Source organism: Lepidochelys kempii, chromosome 8 (genome assembly GCF_965140265.1).
Source record: "Lepidochelys kempii isolate rLepKem1 chromosome 8, rLepKem1.hap2, whole genome shotgun sequence".
NCBI lineage: Eukaryota > Metazoa > Chordata > Testudines > Cheloniidae > Lepidochelys > Lepidochelys kempii.
The window spans coordinates 35,696,545-35,719,151 of NC_133263.1; positions in this window are offsets into that span (position 1 = coordinate 35,696,545).

A 22,607-nucleotide genomic window follows, 5' to 3' on the forward strand; every position below is an offset into this window, starting at 1 on the left:
GCCACTAGAGGGAGCTTCATTCAAGCAGCTTTCACAGATATTCGCTGGCAGCAGAGGAAGGCTGAGACTCAAGAATCCTGGATTCTGTTCCAGCCTCTGGAGGGGAGTGTGCTCTAGGCTTTCGGACTTTTCTGTCCCTGCTCCCCTCTTAGCCTGCCCCCTTTTGTCTCTGCCCCCTACCATGTCCTTACACCAGCCTATCCCTTTCTGTCTCCCTCAGGATCTGTCACCCTCCTGCTCTGCTCTTATCTCCTCCCAGCTCCCTGTGTGTTCCTCCCCTCTCCCCCTTTGAGTCTAGGAAACAGCAGAGGAAGCACAAGACCAGTGGAAAGACAGTCTCAGTGCTCTCAGGTTTGGGGCCTGGCACCACAGCAGCCGTTGGCCACTGGAAGAAGAAATTGCAGGAGAAGACCCTGGATGGACCATGCTCAGGGGCTGGTTGGGGATGGTGAATGTGCAGACTCTCAGCAAACAGGAGCTGTGTAGGGATACAGCAAGCTCCACCCAGATGGAATCTTTGGAGAAGTTCCCTGCCAAACTCCAACAATCCTCTACTTGAGCATATGCAAACCACCATTTCCAGAGGCTGATAAATTGGCCAGATTTGGGTGAGGTTTTCATTAGGACAGCAAAAAGGTACATCCCTGACCCCAGGGCAACCCCTCTTCCACTGCCAGATTTCAAGCATGGAGGTGCTAAATCTTTTCAACAAAATGGAGGTAAGAGATTTTCAGTGTGGGGAAAACAAAGTATTTTTTCCAGCTTTGTTCTCAGCACTGGCAGAACCATTTTTGCTTAAACTAAAAAAAAAAAAAAAGCCACCCAAAACCAAATGAAAGAGTCAGCCTGAGTCAGACACTGAGCCTGGGTGGAACAGCTGACGTGCGCAAAGTTATAATCAACTTTGAAGAAGAAAAAAGCCTCATAATGGAAAGCGTTGAAAAAAAAGGCCTTATAGACTCATAGACTTTAAAGGTCAGAAGGGACCATAGTGATCATCTAGTCTGACCTCCTGCACATTGCAGGCCCCAGAACCTCACCTACCCACTCCGTAACAGACGCTGAGTTACTGAAGTCCTTAAATCATGGTTTCATGACTTCAAGTTACAGAGAATCCACCATTAATACTAGTTCAACCCAGCAAGCGACCCATGCCCCATGCTGCAGAGAAAGGTGACCCACTGCCAGGATCTCTGCCAATCTGATCTGGGGGAAAATTCCTTCCTGACCCCAAATATGGTGATCAGTTAGACCCTGAGCATGTGGGCAACACCCACTAGCCAGAAACCTGGGAAAGAATTCTCTGGAGTAACTCAGAGCCCTCTCCATCTAGTGTCCCATCTCTGGCCATTGGAGATATTTGCTGCTAGCAGTTGCAGATTGGCTACATGCCACTGTAGGCAGTCCCATCATACCATCCCCTCCATAAATTTATTAAGCTCAATCTTGAAGGCAGTTAGGTTTTTTTCCCACACTGCTCCCTTTGGAAGGCTGTTCCAGAACTTCACTCCTCTGGTGGTTAGAAACCTTTGTTTAATTTCAAGCCTAAACTTGTTGATGGACAGTTTATATCCATTTGTCCTTGTGTCAACATTGGCACTTAAATAACTCCTCTCCCTCCCTGGCATTTATCACTCTAATGTATTTGTAGAGAGCAATCTTATCTCCTCTCAGTCTTCGTTTGGTTAGGATAATCAAGTCAAGCTCCTTGAGTCTCCTAGTAAGGTAGGCTTCCATTCCTCAGATCACCCTAGCAGCCCCTCTCTGCACCTGTTCCAGTTTGAATTCATCTTTCTTAAACATGGGAGACCAGAACTGCACACAGTGTTCCAGATGAGGTCTAACCAGTGCCTCGAATAATGGTGCTGAGTCTGACACTTCCCTGTCTCTACTGGAAATACCTCGCCTGATGCGTCCTAGGATTGCATTCGCCTCTTTCATGGCCGCATCACATTGGCAGCTCATAGTCAATGGAAAGTGTCAGGCAACCTTAACTGTAGGATTTGCTGCAACTCTGCCTCTAATATTCAGTGCAGCGGCATGGCGTTGCTGCATTAGGCTCCTCTGTCAAGTCATGAGACTTGAAAGGGTCAGTGTACCTTGCTTGACTGGAAAAGACTCAACCTCCTGCATCCAGAGCTGGACCCAGGGTTGGAACCTCCCTCCCAGAATGAGAGGGGTTTACAGATCTGCAAAGTTCAGCTGGGGATCTGGTTAGAGTCGTAACATTCCCCCAAGTCTGGATGTGAGGCTTTGGTTCAGGCCCCTCTCTGTAAAGAGGGAGAGTGTGCAATTTGACTAATGGACAGGACCAGGCAGACGTCAAACATAAAGAGCTCCCTCCACTCGCATTCAGCCACACATCTGCAAACAGAGACATTCTCCGTCTGTGCATGGCTGGCTCCTGCTGCTCTCTGATGCACTCTCTTATTACCCCGCCCACGCCACTTGGAGATGCAAAGATGCCATTAGCAGGACAGTTGAACTTCAGTGGCCTTCAGCGTGGGCTGCCGATGCTCAGCACCTTTCAGGATTAGGTCCTTCAAGTCTAATTTCCTGTACAGAATACAAGGGGCCCAGTTCTGAAGTCAATTGCAGTTACTCATGTTCTGCCCGGGGAGAATCAGACCCAAGGAGAAGAATGTCTGGAAGACTTGCTTGTGTAATGTCTCTCTCTGCGCACAGTTCAGCCTTCCAATCCAGCTGGACTCCCATTCTTTAGGCCATTAAAGATGAATGGATGAATACTCAACCACTTGTGCCATGTGTGCTAACATAGACTTCTCCCTGGATCTGCTCCCTACTCTTTTACATGGGGTCACATTGTGCCGGTTTCAGGAAAGGCTACATTTCGAAGGGCCCTTGTGCACTGGAGAGCAAGTTTTCACAAGATCATAAAAAATGGGAGCATCTTAAAGGAGCCCTGGGGCAGCGTGCTGCCTTTGCTCTGCTTTCTCCATGCTGTTTATGAAAACGGAAATGGGAATGCGGCTCAAATTATAGCGGGAAATCAGCGTATGGCTTCTGTGGGAAAAGATCTTCTCCTGCGTTGCTAGTGAGATAAGGCTTCTGCAGGTATGGCTTAGGAGAGTCTTATAACCAAGATGATCATTGATAAGATGCTGGTTCCTGCACTGATGGCCTCGAGAGACGGAAGTACTGTACTGTGAAGCCATGGAAACGGCAAGGCTAGGTGCTATGCTCTAATTGGGCCACTTCTCCTCACATCACAGCTGCACAGGCAGGTATGCGGCGATCTTTTTGTGTGTCTAAAATAGCAGGCTGCAGCGATGGTGCCTGCCTTCAACGGCCATTAGACAGATTTACAGACTTGCCTCAGATTGAAGCGGGGTGTTCTGCTAATGGGATTTGCATCCGGCTGCAGCGCAAGCCCTTCCAGCCGTGCCTTTGAGTCACCCCTCTGCATTACGGCTGGGTACTTGCTGCGTGCATGTCACACTTAAAAAAACTGGACACAGCTGGGCAGGGGGGGAAGGAATCTAATCCACTGGCAGAATGCACTCCTTGTTTAAAGAGTTCCACAAGAGAAAGCACCCAAAGTCTCCCTTACAGGAACAGAACTTAAATAGCCTATTACTATTTGCCCAGAAACGTAGGCCCACAGGCCCATGAAATTGTCAGGCTGTGTGAAGGCTGGGTCAATTCCTCGCCACGATCACTTACAATATTCAACGCATTGACTAAGCACTATTTGCACTGCATCTCCCTTTCCCTCTCCTGCACCTGGGAGCTGCCCCACTTCATGCACCCCCACTGGCCTCTGGACATCTATATCCGAGGGGAAGCCAAAAACCAATCAGGCGCCATCTGAGTCCATGAGTGACAAACGTGCTCGGGCGCTGGAATTTATTCCTGTAAATATGTTTGCATTATTTATTTTAAGCATTTTGATAAATCATAATAGGAGAGACATCTGCTGTCAAAACTGCAAACTGCATTCATGCCTAAGGCTAGAATTGGAAGAGGTTCTGGCTCAGAAAGCTTGTCAAACTTAGGGGAGCATTGCAGATTTTGTGGGGGGCCGGGGGAAGAGAGATCTTCCCAGAGGAATTAAATGCACAGTTTTAAGATTAACTGACGTACTTTATCCCAGATGTGGCCCACTGGAAACGTGCCCTTTTGTGTCACTTTATTTGGTGCTTTATCCTTTGGATCAAGCTACTCTCTTGCTTTTCTTATTCCCAAAAGCAAAGGCTGCATAAACTCCCTCCATGCATTACAGTAATATGCACAAAAGTGCTTGCCCGCCATCCAGCCGCGTGTTCCAACGGCAAGCGAGCTGCTGTCAGCGTGCGTGCACATCTCATTGCAGAGGGCTCACCCTTGAACATGCCTCCTTTGGTGTTAGTCCTCGGAATTAATGTCTCCTAAGCCTGATGGCATTTGAAAGTCCCCAAAGCTGAGATTAACTCCTTGGGGCGGGAGTCAGCAGTGTGCCTCGTTGCCAGCGCCGGGCTGTGGTTCTGGGTTAGGCTGACTTACAGCGACACAAGATTAATTGCCATGCATTCCAGGAGGTTTATCACTGCCACCCTCGACTTCACAGATCTCCCCGCTTGCTACCGCAGCTTTCCTTGCTTTGTGTGTGTGTATAAAATTTCCTAAGAGAGCATCAGTGAGGAGGCGCGTAATCACTTACCAGCCAAAATCTACCCTGTGCAGAAGCGTGACATTTCTGCAGGCATCTGCGCTGCACAGGGGGAGTCCATTACCAGGTCCTTAATCTGCAGAGAAGCAACATTAGCAAAAAACAACCTTTGAGGGACAGGTATTTTACCTCTGTGCCTTTGGAGACAGCACAGTGTAGCAGGCCAGGTACCAGATGGGGAATCAGAACAGCTGGATTCTGTTCCCTGCTTTGCCACTGACTTACTGAATGGCCTTGGGCAAGACATGTCACTGCTCTGTGCCTCAATTTTCCCCCAGGAATATCGGGGTGATAATGCTTTCCCACCTTTGGAAAGAACTTTGAGATCTGAAGATGAAAGGTGACCTATATGTGAGGAGTACGATGCATCTTATTGCTTCAGGTGGTTCCTTTTTCAAAGCCTGCTTTGATCCTCATGGTGTTGTTAATTGCCATGTTCTTGTTTTTGCAGTGAGAGGCATGGTAGCTTTCATGCACAGACACTCTTCCTAGCTGTTTCTTGAGCTGCAGTAGTATTGACAATTACTGAATTTTTTTGGAATGAGTTTGGTGGTTATGAGTCCTGCCGGACTGGCAGCCATGGAACCTGAAATCCTCTCTGTACAGAATTGGCACAGCATGGGGGGCAGCAGCGCAAGCTGCCTCACAGCTCCTTGCCAGTGTGCCTAAGTCTCGAGCTGCGAGGATCATCTTGGAGGGTCAAAGGTTAACTCATTCTCCATGTCCCATTGAATCATTGGCTTCTCTACTGAGCCTACAAAGAAGGGAGGCAGATAGTTTCAAGATTAGGGACATTCAGAAAGTAGGAACTGGGATGCCGATCAACTCATTTCCCATAAACCACCAGATAGGCATCAGATGGTAACAAATATGGGTCACTTCTGCTGCAGGCTAGAATCACACCAGGAATGTCTTGCTGAAAGGCTCCATGGCCCAGATCTTCAAACTGATTTTGATAACAGTTAGGTGCCTAGCCCCTTTGAGGATCTGGGCCCATCTCCCTACACTAAGCTCCTAAGACGTCCCCTAGCACTGACAAGCTTTGTGACTGTGACAAGAATTTTTCTTTCAATAGTTAGTGTCCTGCTGAATCTCCAGGGTCCTTGCAGCTAATTCATCTCTTGGAAGAGCCTGAAAAATATCTGGAATATGTTTAATAGTTTGGAAACCAGTTAAATGGAATTTATGCTCCACCCTGCATTCTCTGTCAAATCATGTTCTTCAGGGAGCTTAGAGCTCTTGGATATTGCAAGTCATTCTAGTCCAAAAGTAGATTATTTTGATCATAAATATTTGCCCCATCAAATAAAATTCGATAACTTCCTTAGCAATGGGTGACTTGAGAAGGTTCATTGTTTCATCAAGGTAAGCTCACAGAAATCTTATAGGAACTTCCTAAAACTCCAAAACCGGGATTGAGAATCTTGTGGAAACAGCCCAGCTTGAGAGAATTTCAGTTCTGCCTGGCACCTGTTGGGGTGGAAGTGTTGTGGGAAGAACCTTGTGCAAGGTATTCTGGCACATCCGCTTCTGGTGCCAACTGCAGCCAGGAAACACAGAGCCTCAAAAAGGTAACCAAAAATTTCATCCAACCATTTGGAATTTCAGAGGTTTGGCTCAAGTTCTGGGTTTCTCTGGCTCATTGGTTTCTACCCAACATGTGAAGTGATTGCAGTGGGGGAGGTTTAGATTGGATATTAGGAAAAACTTTTTCACTATGAGGGTGGTGAAACACTGGAATGCGTTACCTAGGGAGGTGGTAGAATCTCCTTCCTTAGAGGTTTTTAAGGTCAGGCTTGACAAAGCCCTGGCTGGGATGATTTAACTTGGAATTGGTCCTGCTTTGAGCAGGGGGTTGGACTAGATGACCTTCTGGGGTCCCTTCCAACCCTGATATTCTATGATTCTATGATTCTATGATTGAGAGACTGTCACGCTCTTCATCTGGTAATCGACAATGGTTCACCTTAATATTCTCCACCCATCCCCAAGATCAGTGTATCTCCAACAGGCACAACTTGCCAGAGGTTGTACTGCAGTAGTGAGGCCTAGATATTGAACACCCCAGTGTCCTGGATTGTTCTGGAGTCAGGACTTTGGTTCAGCCCATCAGAGAGATCAGAGCCAGTTGTAACATTTGGACCTGGGTACAGCTTCCAAGCCACTGCCCTATAAATATTCAAGGTGGTTTGAATTCAGGGTTATGGGACATGGGCCTGTTCTCCACAAGCAGTTTTCCATTCAGCTGCACTCCTCTCTGATCACTAGAGTTAAAGGTGAGAAGACAGATGCAAGAGAAGGTCCGCAGTGTTCCTCTGACCCTCTTCTAATCTTTCTAGCAACCTTACAAGCTTCTCTGGATCTCTGGGGCTTGATCAGTGGTCTACCCATCCAACCATGTCTTTCCAGCCCTAGAAGCTGATTCTGTGACTGTACAGACAGTTCCTAACCTTCCAAAACTTGCCCAGCCATTTCCAATGCTCCTCTTCCAAGTTTCCCAACCCCATAAACGATCAATCCAGGCATTTATGTCACATGCATCGATGAGCCGTAATTTTCCTGATATTCCCCCAGCTACCTTCAGTGCCAGATTTGCCTTTGCATTGTTGTGAGAAGTAGTATAATGAGCTAAACACTGTTGTGCTGTTGCAATACTTGTATGGGAGATCTCTAAGGAGTACTATAGGAAGCAGTGCTGGTAATTCATAACAGAGCACTCTTGCCTTTAGACCAGTGCCTCAGCATAGGGATGGGGGAACTGTGCTGCTGAAGATACTGGTTTTGGGATGAGAAATAAAACTGAGGTCTCACATGCTCATTGTCAGTAAAGATCCCAGGGTAATTGCATTCAGCCCCCTAATGTCCCTCCTGAAGTTGTCATTGTATGTGGCTCTCTTCAGTCCCTGTCCTAAACTGGTATGTGATGTTACTGTGGTCCACTAAACAGCTGATGCCCCAGAGGTGGCTGCATTCAGCAGTGGATGAAGTGGTCCCACTGGGTAGACAGGAATCCAGCTTGTAGTTGATAGAGGAGTTTGAAGTGCTCCAGGATGCACGGTGCTATCTAAATGGCAGATGGTTATTATCCCATGCTTCCCTGGCCCTAACCTTTGGATGCTCTGCAGAAAAGGACCTAGGGGTGACAGTGGACGAGAAGCTGGATATGAGTCAGCAGTGTGCCCTTGTTGCCAAGAAGGCCAATGGCATTTTGGGATGTATAAGTAGGGGCATAGCGAGCAGATCGAGGGACGTGATCGTTCCCCTCTATTCGACATTGGTGAGGCCTCATCTGGAGTACTGTGTCCAGTTTTGGGCCCCACACTACAAGAAGGATGTGGAAAAATTGGAAAACGTCCAGTGGCGGACAACAAAAATGGTTAGAGGACTGGAACACATGACTTATGAGAGGAGGCTGAGGGAACTGGGATTGTTTAGTCTGCGGAAGAGAAGAATGAGGGGGTATTTGATAGGTGCTTTCAACTACCTGAAAGGGGGTTCCAAAGAGGATGGATCTAGACTGTTCTCAGTGGTAACAGATGACAGAACAAGGAGTAATGGTCTCAAGTTGCAGTGGGGAAGGTTTAGGTTGGATATTAGGAAAAACTTTTTCACTAGGAGGATGGTGAAACACTGGAATGCGTTGCCTAGGGAGGTGGTAGAATCTCCTTCCTTAGAAGTTTTTAAGGTCAGGCTTGACAAAGCCCTGGCTGGGATGATTTAGTTGGGGATTGGTCCTGCTTTGAGCAGGGGGTTGGACTAGATGACCTCCTGAGGTCCCTTCCAACCCTGATATTCTATGATTCTATGATTCTATGCTCTGCTAATCCTCGTTAGTGCTTGTCTTACCCTCTTAAATATTCCCTTTACTGTCTGATGGTCCCTGGCCCTCTGCAGTGCTGCAAGCCACCTTTGATCCTCCCCTGGACCCATCCCAAGCTGTCTGCCACTCGCTCGCCTTCACACCTCACTCACACGGTGCTTTCTCCTTCGTTTCTTCTGCGCCACCTCTCACAGTGCTGGACAAAGGACATTGTAGGGGAGGATCCTTTGAAAGGATTTTGGGGTTGGTTTGGAGTTCCTGGACTCCCAACGGGCAGTGACTAGCAGTCATATGTCTTCAGTTCTGTGCATACACCTCATGCTTAGATTCCTCCCTGGATATGTTGCCAGATCTTCAGATGATGCAAATTGGTGTAGCTTTATTGACATCAATGGAGCCATGCTGATTTATACAGCTGAGGATCCAGCCCATTTAATTGCACTGCAGTGATGATCCCAGAGTGCCTCTGACTCATAGGGATACTCTCACCCTTATTTAGTTCCCCTGTGTTCTATGTTAAAAGCCTGCTAGACACTCAGACAACGTTTTAAAAACAAATGCTTCTATTTTACCCAGTTCACTCCTTGAGCCTGCTTCCTTTGCAATGACCCAGTCCTCTGCTTGTGACCTCACAGTTGAGTCCACAGAGCGAACTGTGGACATCCTCACTTAGTTTGAATCTAGCCTTCAATTGTTTTCAGTGGGGAGTTTGCCTGAGGCATGACCTCCACATCCAGTCTGTGCTGCTGAATAGTGACATCACAGACTTGGGAGACGACATCACTGAATGACTCAGCCGAGGCTGATGAGACAGGACGGGCATTTACTGACATATCAGTGCAGCGTTACAACATTCATTTGTCTGCAGAGCAGTTCCTGTGCAACTTTTAGATCCCTGCGCTCTGATTGATGTTTCCTCTATCCCTGCTATCCCTTCCGTGAATAGTAGGGGGTAATCACACGTCCTCTGCTTGCTGCAAGGATCCCCCTAGAGATATTAGTTACCCTGGTGTATACAGCTGAACTATGCTGTCATGGTGACCAGCTGTTCACAGCGAGGGCAGCCATGTTTGTCCACCTTTACGCCTTCGTGGTACTGGAGGGAACTTGGCAAATGGCCGACATTCTCAGTCACCAAGAGCCTCTCGGGTTCGGACCATTTGATTTCTGAGAACCTCTGGAGGAGAGAACGCTGAAATGGCTGAGCCACTCCGTCCTTCTACAGGGAGTGAACACCCAACACTGGGAAGTGCTGCAGTTTTCCTTCAGCTACCCAATAGTGCATCAGTTCCTGCTCTGTTTCCTTCAGGCTGAGCGGACTCAAACTGTGCTTTCCTTCACTGCATTCCAGAGGCTTGATACTGTGGGGAGGGCTCCGAGGGGTTCCCTCTGACCTGCCCCAAGACAGTTTAGTTCAGCCCAGCATTTCCCAGCGTGTGGGCTGTGTAGCAGTCCTGCATGTTACCCTGCAGCCCTTGCTGCAAGGACCTTAGCAGAGTCACCTTTGCAGTGGCCAGGCGGCCAGGCCGAAACAACAAGTCATTTAAAATGAATGATTTCACTCCTGGCCTGCTGCGCATGTGGGGTCTAAACCTAAACAACGGTTTCATTTCATCAGTAGGAAACAGATCATGACCTGCCCCCACCCACCCAAATGCCTCTCAAAGCAGCTACAAAGCTGGCGTAGCTGGTCACCCCATGAATTGGCCAGGTGTGGGGGAAATCCTTGTGTAACGAAGGGCCACTGGCTCTTTACTCCCCTCTCCTGCATCTCCGGAGTGGGGGGTATGTTGGGAGCACCACAGGGAAGAGAGGCCACGGCTGGAGTACTCTTGTGATCTAGTGATTTGTAGGTGCCCACTGGGAGCAGTTGCAGCCAGGCACAGGTTCGAGTAGCCCTGATGAGGGCAGGGGAGTGTAAGTGTGGTTTAAAGGAACTATGCTTCATTCAGCACAGAACCTAAAGGACTGGGGAGGGCGGCAAAGACTTGAGCCCTGCATTACAATCTGTTTTTTGTTGATACTGGATTGCTTTGATACGCTAATTCTATAGATACAGAATATAGACACTGCTCCATTTCTATATTTAAAATATCCTGCATCCACACTTCCTCCAGTTGCCATGCATTCGTGGCATAGTAACGGTCTACTCCTGTGAAAATGTCCCATAACACTAGGTCATCATAGTCAAATGCACATCTTGTCCGATGCAGCCTGCACGTCACATTTCTGAGAGGCCTTTGCTGATGTTCCCACCCACCTCGCATCATCCCAAAGACCCTCACATAAGGGAAAAGACCATTACTGCATGAAGTTACACTGCAACATACGCACACAATGCAAGTGGACAGGATATGGCTTGAGTAGATCGAGGTCACATCATTGCACTTCCCCAGACAAAAAAGTTAACTAAGCTGGTGCTCAGATTGAGAGCACATCTCGCTATAGTGGGAGTTCAAAACCTTACAAGAATGTTGTAGTACCAAAAAAAGCTCACATTGTTAACAGGGAAGGTAACTGCCCACTGGAACAATTTATCTAGGGTCAGGGTGGATCCTCCGTCACTGGCAATTTTTAAATTAAGATTGGATGTTTTTCCAAAAGATCTGCCCTAGGGATTATTCCGGGGCTGGTCTCTGGCCTGTGTGATACAGGGGGTCAGACTAGACGGTCACAAGGGTCCCTTCCGGCCTTGGAATCTATGAAAAATACATGCATGCATTAGACACCCAGAGTTCAACTTAACTTACTATTGTGACTTTTAGAGGTCCTAGCCAAGCTTGGAGCCTCGCTGTGTGGACGGTGCACAGACTCCTAGCAAGAGACAGCCCCTGCCCTGAGGAGTTTATAGTCTAAATACACAAGGCCTCAGAGTGGAAACAGAGGCACAGACAGCTAAGTGACTGGCCCAAGGTCCCCTGGCAGGTAAGTAGCAGAGCTAGGAACAGGACACAGGTTTCATGGGCCAGTGTCTTGGATGCTAAACGCTACTTCTTCTCTAAAAGGAGAGCCACTCTTGGAGAGTCTTGAGATACAGATGAAGGCACAGGGAGAGATGTGGGACAAATGCTGCTGCGGCTGCTCTTCTCAAGTGCAGGATGAGAAGGACAGACCCTTGCATGTCCCTTAGGCTGACGAGTGTCACTGGAGAAGGAAAGCAGCAGTCGCACTCTGCTTCTCGGAGGGGTAACGTGTTCTGCACCAGCCTTCAGCCCTGCAGTGGGAAGAATGTGCAGTAGCAGAGGCTTACAGCGGCACAGAGCTGCTGTGCATGGTTTGCTGAACTGCTGTCAGGTCTGCTCAGGTGGGTGGTGGAGGAGACAGAGCCAAGCCCCGCTGGGAAGGCGTTGGGTGGGACTGAAGGAGCCTAGTGCTGGTTGAAAGGGATGGAGCGAGATGGACACAACGCAGATAGTGGGCTGAGGCCAGAGCATCGCTTGGGTTTCCCAGTGAGCGTCTGGCTAAGAACGGCGATCACAGTTCCATGAGTGGGAGAACTGAAGGCTGTTCAGCATCTCCTGACAGAAAACTGCCCTGCATGTCTCCTTCCTAGAATCATTCACAGAACACATGAATTATTCACCGCGATAGCTCCAGAAAGCCAGGTCACAACTGGATTTGTCGTGTCCTTGGAAGAGATGCAATCCAATACACAATGCACAGTTAGACGGTGGAACTCATTGCCACAGGATGTCATTGAGGCCAAGAATTTAGCAAGATTCAAGGTGGGATTGGATAGTTGTATGGATAATAAGAATAGCCAGAGATAGAATAGCTAATGCTAAAAAAGGGATGTGAGAAAAGGAGATTAAACCTCCGACTTCAGGGCTGAACCTCTCTCTAACTATTAGGGGGTTGGCTGATACCTTCATGGGGCCAGATTATTCTGCAGCTACCTACTGTGGGGTTCTTGCCCCTGTTGGAGACATTGGACTAGCGGGATCTTGGGTCTAATCCAATTCCTAGGTTCCTAAGTACCCTACCTCCCCCATGTGTAAGTCCCACTCACAAGTCTCCAAAAAACAAAACAGGGAAGTTCAGCATAAGAAATAACACAAGATTTAAAGACTACTAACCTCCTGTGCGAGGGCCTGCTCATCTAGGGGCGTGGGTGCAACTCAATGGAGAAATCTGAAATGGCAATTGTGCTGCCCCCAGGTGCACACAAACGGGACTGCAAGAGCAGCATTTCTTCTGTTCGTTCATTGACAGCACAGCTCTAACAAGGAACACTTCGTTCTTTTAAGGATTTCTGGAAAGAATTCAGGGCAGAGGCAGGACCTGCTGTAGTCAAAAACGGTGATACGTGCTGTTAACAGAATGGCCCTATTCGCCAAATGTCTTGTAGGGACCAGTCGTGCAGTGGCTGTTGAGGACTAGCTGTGACCTGTTGCACAGTGATAGGGTTCTAGTTTCTCTGATTCTATGAGCTCCTGGCCTATACAGCAGCATGAGCGTTTTGACTCACAGACAACCCTGTCCAATGTGCTTTGTCAAATCTAAATGGGTTGATGCCAGGGCTGTTCAGAGATTCCATTTGTGCAAGTATTTTGCTGCATCACCATGGAGCTGCCAGATGGAATATTTTGGAATCCTTCCTTGCTTGGCCTAACCCAGTGGTTCTCAACATTTCTGGTCTCAGGACTAGGGTTGCCAGGTGTCTGGTTTTCAATCAGAACGCCCAATCGAAAAGGGATCCTGGCAGCTCCGGTCAGCACTGCTGACTGGGCCGTTAAAAGTCTGGTCGGTGGCACAAAGGCAGGCTCCCTACCTGCCGTGTCTCCGTGCGGTTCTCAAAAAGCAGCCGGCATGTCCCCCCTCCAGCTCCTACATGTAGGGGCAGCCAGGGGGCCAATGGGAGCTGCAGGGGCGGCGCCTGCAGATGGGGCAGCGTGCAGAGCTGCTTGGCCACGCCTCTGCATAGGAGCCGGAGAAGGGACATGCTGCTGCTTCCAGGAGCTGCGTGAGGTAAGCACCACCCAGAGCCTGGACCCCTCACCCCCTTCTGCACTCCAACTTCCTGCCCCAGCTCTGATCCCCCTCCTGTTCTCCAAACCCCTCGATACCAGACAGGAGCCCTCTCCTGTATCCCAAACCCCTCATCCCCACCCCTACCCCAGAGTCTTCACCCCCAGCCAGAGCCCTCACATCCCCACACATCTCCCCCAGCCCAGAGCCCCTTCCTGCACTTTGAACCCCTCAGCCCCCTCCTGCACCCCAAACCCCTGCCCCAGCCCAGAGCCCCCTCCCGCATCCTGAACCCCTCATTTCTGGCCCCACCCCAGAACCCACACCCGCAGCTCAGAGCCCATACCTCCTCCCACTCCCCAACAATCTGCCTCATCCTGGAGCCCTCTCATATTCCAAACTCCTTGTCTCCACCCCTCAGCCCAGAGCCCCTTCCTGCACCCCAAACCCCTCATCCCTGGCCCTACCCCAGAGCCCGCATCCCCAGCTAGAGCCCTCACCCCCTCCCGCACCCCAACCCCCTGGGCCAGCCCAGTGAAAATGAGCTGTGGGGGGGATGGAATGAGTGGGGGGGTGAAGCCTCAGAGAAGGGGCGGGGCCTCGGAGGGTGTTCGGTCTTGTGCGAGTGGAAAATTGGCAACACTACCCAGGACCCATCTGTAAATGTTTATGGCTTGTTGCGACCCAGTAAATAGCCTGGAGGTGGAGGTCCTGGGGTGGTGGAGCTGTGACCTGGCTCATGGGGTAGCAGAACCACACACTCAAATTTGGCCTTCCTGGACTCCCATCAGGATGACTGAGCCAAACCTGAGTGGTGCTGGGACCCCAGAGGTTGCAGTGCCTGGAGCAGGGAGGCGAGCCCAGCCAGCCCTGTGGGACAGACAGGAGCCGCCACGTGACCCTTTGAAACATTCTGGCAACCCAATTTTGGGTCCCGACCCCTGGGTTGAGAAACGGGCTGCCGTTATGGTACAATACACCATTCTAGCGGCAGTACGATCCCTCTGCTCCATTTGAGCTTCCCCCCAAAAGACACTTTACAAACCCCAGGGTCTTTTCCACTAGCCCCAGATGAAATCAGTTCCAGCCGAGAACCTCCCAGACCCCTGTCATCTCAGACTTGAATGGTCACATGGTTCTTTTGCAGGTTTCATGTATGTCCAGCTGCAGACATGAGACTATCTACAGCTCAAGAGAGCTGGCTCCCAGCACCATGACGCAGGGCCCGGAAAGGTCTTTGGCAGAGTGCCAGCAGCTCTAAGCAAGAAATGCGGATTTTGCATTGCAAGGCAGTTGCCTACGGGGTCAGTGCTGCCAGCAGAGCTCTCCTGCACGTCAGCCCCTTGTGTGTGCTCCGGAGTCTGGGCTGACAGAGATGGCTGAAAGCTGAGCTGTGTTTCAGGGGATACTGGAGGTGACTTGCAGCCCCGGAGTCTAAGCCTGGTGAAGCCTTTGAGGGAGATGAGACACTGGGAGACCCATTATGGCCTCCCATACAAGCTGTTGGGTAAGAGACCCCACAAGGTGCCCAGAAGAGGGAGCAGAGAGCATTGGCACTGGGAGGAAGCAGACCTAAGTGGGCTTTGCCTGGAGGACCTAGCCCCTTGCTGCCAGTGGCTGAGCCCATGCCATCCTCCGAGGTTGGAGGATTCAGAGCAGCAGCAAATGTCACCTTCATTTTGGTTTGCCTAGAATCTGGCACAGAACAGCTGCGTCATTGACCCTCAGTCTGGAACATGCCCATCTCACTAGCTGCCACACAGTGAAATCGCACCGAGGGGGAGAAGCTAGTGTGCGTGCATGGGGGGATCCCAGCTGCCAACCCAGCTCCCTCTGCCCAGGAGGAAGGTGGGAGCACTATCTCCTGAAGGGGCCCATGGGAGGCAGGCCCCAGCTGCCACAAATGCCAGCTTCTCAAGGGGCTTCCCAGTGAGGCAGTCTGGTCTAGTGGGCAAACCACAAAGCAACAACAGCGATCTCCTTAGTTCTCATTTGTTCTATAACTGGCTGCTCAGCAGAAGGCCAGCCCCCCTTGAAGCAGTCAGCCAGCTCTGGGGCACCCCACACTAGCCCTCCAAAGCAAGGGACTTTAGCACTGGTCCTTCTGGGCTCCCAAAGGCAGTGCTGGGCAGCTCCTGGGAAGACCATGAGGAACCTGCAGAGTTCAGAACTGTACACACACAGAACAAGGAGACTGGGCCCTTGAGGCAGGGACTCAGACTGGTACAGACAATGGCAGGCTCTCAGCCCTAGCACCCAGCTTCCACTTCCACCGTCCTCTTTGCTACCAGAAGCGCTAGGAATGTTCTTTCCCCCAGCGAATGGCCGAAATTAGCCCCGTCATCTCTGTTGTCTCCAGGCTGCAGGGAACCCCAGCCGCAGGGTATGTGGGCCCCAAAGGCTGGCCCTGTTTCGTGGCACGTGCCAACCAGAAACATGCCCACTGCTGCAGGTGCAGTGTGTTGCAACAGCAGGAAGGCCGGGGCTGAACTGCAGCCTGCTGTGTGCTGTCGCCAAAGGGAGGGAAGGGAATCAGGTAGGGAGAGGCAGAGAGAGCCAGTGCTGGGCATGTCACACAGCTCCTCTGACACCTTCACCACAGTGTGAGATTTCTCCCAAGAGTCACTCGGCGGCAGACAGGGTTTGACATAGGTGAAATGTCTGGCTGGGAATTGATCAGCAATGTGACCAGTTTGACGCAGCTCTCTGCACATGGATTTTATGTCACTCAAGTGTCTTACACTGTCTCCAGACCCTTCCCAGTTTGCTTCTTTCTCCGGATCTTCCCCTCCTGATGGGAATGGTGTGACTGGCTCACCGGGGCGTTTTATTCCCAAGTGGTCTCGACAGTCCTGGACAGATCCCCTCCACCATCCTGAGCACGACTTCGGAGCAACTGACGAGTCTATGGAAGGATTTACAAGGCACCTTTTTTGTATATTGGGACAGGACAGCTTGGGAGTGCCACACATGTCAACTAAGCCATAGGCCATGCTCAGTGCATGAAAAGGGGCCAGGTCTGGTCCCCAGACTGCTCTGATTAACACCACTGCCCTGGCCGCCATGGGACGAGGGTGTCAATCCAGAATTTGGCCCAGTGAGTCTTAGTGTGTTAACTGAAAGCTCATGGTAACCAGGGACACCACAGGGAGTCAGATTCCCCACCCAACTCTGCCCAAGGGCTGGTGAGGCACAGGGGACAGAATCTGGCCTTAGATGTCTCAGCTGGGGAGTCTCCCAGCATGGAGGAGTTCTCTGTAGCTGTAAAGCCAGCGTGGCCAGCTCCCCACAATTCTCCCCGCAGCCGATAGCATCCTGGGGCAGGGAGGAGGCATGGCTGGAGCATACTGTATTCCGGCCATCCTCAGCTGGCAGACTGTGCCTTGGGATGGCCGGTGTGGGTTAGAGCCGCCCACAATGGACCAAGGCTTAGCAGAGGAAGGGGGAATTGTAACCAGCTCCCTGCTCAGCTAGGATGAGTGGGAACTCAGCACAGTGCAGAATCTGGCCCTGTATCTTTACAGGTAACAGTGACCGTGTTTGGGTCCCTTCAGCTGCTCCCTTTTGTCTCAACTAGCTGCTAACACTGAAACCTATTGATGACAATTATTATTTATTATATAGTTGTATGTAGAGGTTCCAACAGAGATCAGGGACCATTGTACTGGGCCCTGCCTACTAGAAGTCAGTCTCTGTCCCAAAAAGCAAACAGTTTCGACTGACACTGGGTGGCAAAGTGACCAGCCCAAGATGGAACAGCCGATGTGGGCGAGAGCTGGGCTTAGACGGCAGATTCCCTGTCTCTCAGGCCAGGGCTGGACCCGCTGGACCACACTGCCACCCCCAGACTTCACTGCTTGGATTTGGACAGGTAAATCTGACTACTCTGGGATCGGGAAAGGCCCTTGGGGGAGGGTAGCATTTTGTCCCCAGACTGACCCCTGCACGCCTTTTGCTAGAGAGAAAAATTATTCCCTCCAATGAGCTAGAATCTATATAGGCCCTGGCACCATAGTGCTAGAGCACACAGTAAAGGGGGAGTGTGTTTGGACATATGGAAATACTGAGACACCTACTGCATACTGAAATAACAACACATTCCCTTTCCAGTCCTAGCGGGGCAGAGGGACACACCACAGAAATGCTCAGAAACAACCCACACTAATACACGGAAACCTAGCCCAGGGCCAACCAAATTCTACAGCATAGGGCTAGAGAGTCAGACAGACAGACATGAAAATGAGCAGTGCCAGACAGGACTCCAAAGATGGAAGGCCCGCAAGGAAAACGGAACATCTCTAGTGCTGAGTGGGCACGAAGGGTGTGTCTGTGCTCTGCTTGGAGGTGTGATTGCAGCATGGGCAGCTTTCCTCTAGCCAGTGTGGCTAAAGACAGCCGTGCAGACGTGGTGGCATGGACAAGGAACTTATGTACCCAGGGCCCACCTTGCTGCATCTTCACGGCTTTGATACCTGAGTTAGCTATATCAATACTAGCTTGGGCAGGCACGTCGAGAGAAATTTGGGGCCCCCAATATTTTATGTTCACTGGGGCCTCACCCAGTAATAAGCTGGCAAAAGCTGAAGAACCAGTTCCTTCAGTCGCTCAGGGTCTTTGGCGGCACTTCGGAGGCAGGTCCTTCACTCGCTCCGGGTCTTTGGTGGCACTGAAGGACCCGCCTCTGAAGTGCCGCCAAAGACCCGGAGCGAGTGAAGGACCCGCTGCTGAAGACCCGGAGCGCCGCCGGGTGAGTAAAAATTAAAAAGGGATTCTCAGGGGAGCCTCCACAGCCAAGAGCTCAGGTGGGCCGGACAGGCTGGAGTTTGCCCACCCCTTTAACAACTGGTTCTAAACCGGCTTCAAAATTTAACAACCGGTTCACATGAACCGGTGTGAACTGGCTCCAGCTCACCATTGGCCTCACCCCTTCCTACTTCATCCTATTTACATAGGTGTCAGAGGTTTTGCAGGGGGGGCCCTCAGCACAAAACTTTGGTACAACTGTTCCCCCATTTCCCCCAATCAACCCATTTGGGTATAACCTACATGTGCTGCACTCATGGTGCAGTATGACATACCGTGAGTGGGACAAACTCTACTCTCAGCCATCTCGTAATGGCCACTAACTGCTGAGCTGGGTCAGGTGTGAGGGCCAGATCTGGCTCCGTGCACTGCATATTGCATGGAAAGATCTCAAAGCACTCTAATGGCATCAGTTACTTTAGACTCAGCTAAAGCTAGTTGCGCTCTCTGCAGAGAATGTCTTCATGCTGGGCTCTGTTTTCTGGTCATGAATTGCAACGGAGGTATTTAAATGACCCCCATCACTACAGCATCTGAGCGCCTCATAACCTTCCACGTGTCGATCCTCACAAGTAACCTGGGAGGTCAGAACGAACTATAGATTTCAGACGGAGACTTGAGGCCCAGGGCACCTAAGGGACAGATTCACAAAGACATTTAGATGCCTAAGTCCAAAATTTAGATCCTCAAAACCCCTGCCCAGCTGATGCCTAACTCTGTAAGTGCCTAAACTCCCTAGTTTCTACCAATAAAAGCCCGGGGTGGCATAAAGATCTGCCATTGGGCATGAGCATGGCCACCTCAGTCCTGATGCCTGGGTGCTGAGCTCACACCTACATCTGGGGGGTGTCCTCAAAGTAGGCATTTGCCCACCTTTCTCCTGTGGGGCCTCTCCTGGTAGGCTGGCTCAGAGGCTGCCTCATTAATCAGGCTGCACCCAAAACCCAGCTGGAGGAAGAGGTGGTGCTACCCCACCCCATCCTTTAGCCCAGTGGTTGGAACATTCACCCAGGATGGGGGAGAAAGCCAGCTTCAAATCCAGGTCTCCTATATGTCAGGAGAGCGCCCTGCCCATTGGGCCAGTGACAGGGACTCTATAGCCTTTGGATTAGGGCACCCAGCCGGGCTGTGGGACACCCAAGTTCCCATCCTTGTTCCAGTGACTAATTATTTATCCTGAGTGGAACAGTTCCAACAGGAGAGACTAAGAGGGACCTGCCTTGGAGCTCAGTGCCCAGGGCCCTTCTGAGAGAGGGGAGATGTAGGTTCAAATCCTTTTGCCACTCAGGTGGGGGGGTCAGGATTTGAACCTGGGTCTCCCGGATCCTTCTTGAGTGCTCTAGCCACAGGGCTAGAGGTTCTAAGGGGGTTGGCAGCTCAGCCAGTTTTTTGCAGAAGAGAGTTTAGGGGCTTCACTCCAGGATGGAGTCACAGCTGTAAATCCCCAGCAGAGACTGACACCAGCATCTTTCTGAGTGGTGAGACCTAGGCCATGCCCTTCTCTTCAGCATTTCCTATTGGCTGGCTTAGGCAGCTTCTCACACAGCTTGCTCGCTTTCAGGGATCCCACTCTTCGGCACCTCGCTCTCCCCACCCATTGCGCAGGGAACTCGGGCACCTAGCTCGGGCACGTGGACTCCATTAGGCAGCAGTGCATCTAAAACTGGGCACTGCAATGCTGAGCCCAAGTCCCTGTCCCCAAGCTATTGCCTGGGGGGCCAGGGTGACCAGGGCACCACAGAAAAAAAGGGGGGGGAGGGAGCCAGAGAGAATGTAGATGTACTTATAAAAGAGCGTAGCCATATTTAGCTCATCACGATCTGCCATCAGAGCCTTTAGTCCCATTTCTCTGTAGTTCTCTTATTTCTCAGACAAGTCCAAAGTTTCCCAAGGAGGCAGACCTTAGCTGGTGCTCCACACTCCCCAGACTCAATACCTTTTACCCAACATAAGCCTTCCCCTCCCCCTGCTCCTATTTGGAGCTGTTTTTCCCCTAGCACTCCTTCAGCCTCCCAGTCTCCTTAGGTGCTACCTCTCCTCTTCTCCTTCCTGGACTGAGATGGGTCTGCTTTATACAGGCCTAGCCCCCACCAGCCTCTGAGAAGATTGGTTAATTGGAGCCAGCTGTTTTGTCCTCCCTCACATGTGACACATCTACTCTGTCAGTCCCCTTGGTGGTTCTTGCCCACAGGGAGCCTCTGGGGAGCAGGGAATTTAACCCAGGCCTCCCATGTTCCAGGGTTGGAGTCTAACCCTTGGACCACCCTTCCTCTCCATTAGGAGAGGCAGTTGTGACTTTTTTGAATGTGTCCAATGTTTGCAATTATTCAGTGAATAGTTGGTGTGAACAAATTTCAGCCTCCAGTTGCAATGGCTATTAGCTACTCATTGACTGGTGACCTAAGTGACATGGTGTTGCTCCTGATTGGATGTCCTATGTTAACTATCCATAAACCTTGGTAATTGTTCAATGGCCTTTGGGATTCAGAATGACTGAGAGCCACCAATGCGAGGAGGCCATGAAAAAAGCAAATGAAATCCTAGGATGTATCAGGTGAGGTGTTTCCAGTACAGACAGAGAAGTGTTCCTGCCATTGGACAAGGCACTGATGAGACATCACATGGAATACTGTGTGCAATTCTGGTCACACATCTTCAGGCAAGGTGAATTCAAACTGGATCAGATCCAGAGAAGAGCTGCTAGGATGATCAGGGGCCTGGAGGGCCTGTCTTATGGGAGGAGACTGCTTGTTTAGTCTAGCAAAATGAAGGTGGAGGGGATTTGATCACTGTCTAAATACACCAGAGAGGTAAACACCAGGGAGGGAGAAGAGCTATAGAAGCTAAAGGACAATGTCGGTACAAGAACAAATGGGTATAAACTGGCCATGAGTAAATGTAGGCTGGAAATTAGAAGAAGGTTTCCTACAGTCAGAGGAGAGAGGTTCTGGAGCAGCCTTCAATGGGAGGAGTGGGGGGTAAACAGTCTAATTAGTTTGAAGATGGAGCTAGACAAATTTATGACCAGGATTATGACCGGGTTGCCTGTGATAGTAAGTACTTGATGACTCAGGAGGTCCCTTCCAGTCCTATTAGTCCCTATCAACAATGGTTAGAACTTTTCTAGTGCAAAGTCTCTATTGAATAAGTAACCCAGGTTAACACACAATGGCTCCTTCTTCCCCTCTAGTAGTCTGTATAGGCTGCATAGAAGAACTGGTTTCAGAATCAACCTTGGTTCCAGTGATCATGAGTTAACTCAGTTAAAAATAAATGGAAATACTAATAAAAAAATTGGTCTGCAACTAGGGCCCTTGATTTCAAATGGACAAACTTTAAAAAAATTAAGGGAAGTAGTTAGGGAAGTGGACTGGACTGAAAAAGTCAAGGATCTGAATGTGGAGGAGGCTTGGAGTTTAAGGCAAAGTTGCAGAAGCTATCTGAAGCCTGCATCCCAAGCAAGGGGAAAAAATTGGTAGGGAAGGTTTGCAGACCAAACCGGATGAACAAGCATCTTAAAGAGGTTAAGAGAAAGCAGAAAGCCTATGAGGAATGGGCTGGATCAGCAAGAAAAGCTACCTCCTGGAGGTCAGAAAGTATAGGGAAAAAGTGAGAACTGCCCAATGCCAAGCAGAGTTGAACCTTGCAAAGGAAATTAAAACCAACAGTAAAAGGTTCTTTACCACATAAAGAAAAAGAAAACAAGGAAAGAAAAAGTAGGACCACTAAGCAGTGAGGATGGGATAGAGATTAAAGATAACCTAGGTAAGGTCCAACACCTAAACAAATACTTTGCCTCAGTTTCTAATAAGGGTAATGAGGAGCTTATGGGAAGTGGCAGGGCAGCTAATGGAAATGAGGATATAGAAGTAGAAATTACCATCACCAAGGTGGAAGTCAAACTCAAACAGTTTAATGGGAGCAAAATGGAAGAGGAGGTAGATAATCTCCACCCAAGAATGACTAAAGGAATTGGGCTTGCAATTTCATGTGCCAGCCCAAAAGCAAGGATTTTTAATGAATCTGTAAACACAGGGGTCATACTGCATGACTGGAGAATTGCTAATTGTAGTAAGGCCGAGACTCACTGGTGTGGCGCCTCCCGCTGGTTGTACTGGGAATTAGCTCTCCAGCCTCCAGAGCACCCTCTGCAGGCCGGTGCCCCTCCCAGACCCCGGTGCCCCTTCCCTCAGGATTCTGCCCTCTGCAGTACCCCCCCACAGTCTCTGGGTCTCCTTGCTCCAGGGAATCCCCACCCTCTAGCCCCACCTTGCCTCAGCAGCTACTGCCAGTCCTCATTTAGCCCCCACACACTGGGGCAGACTGCAGTCTGTACAACTCATCATT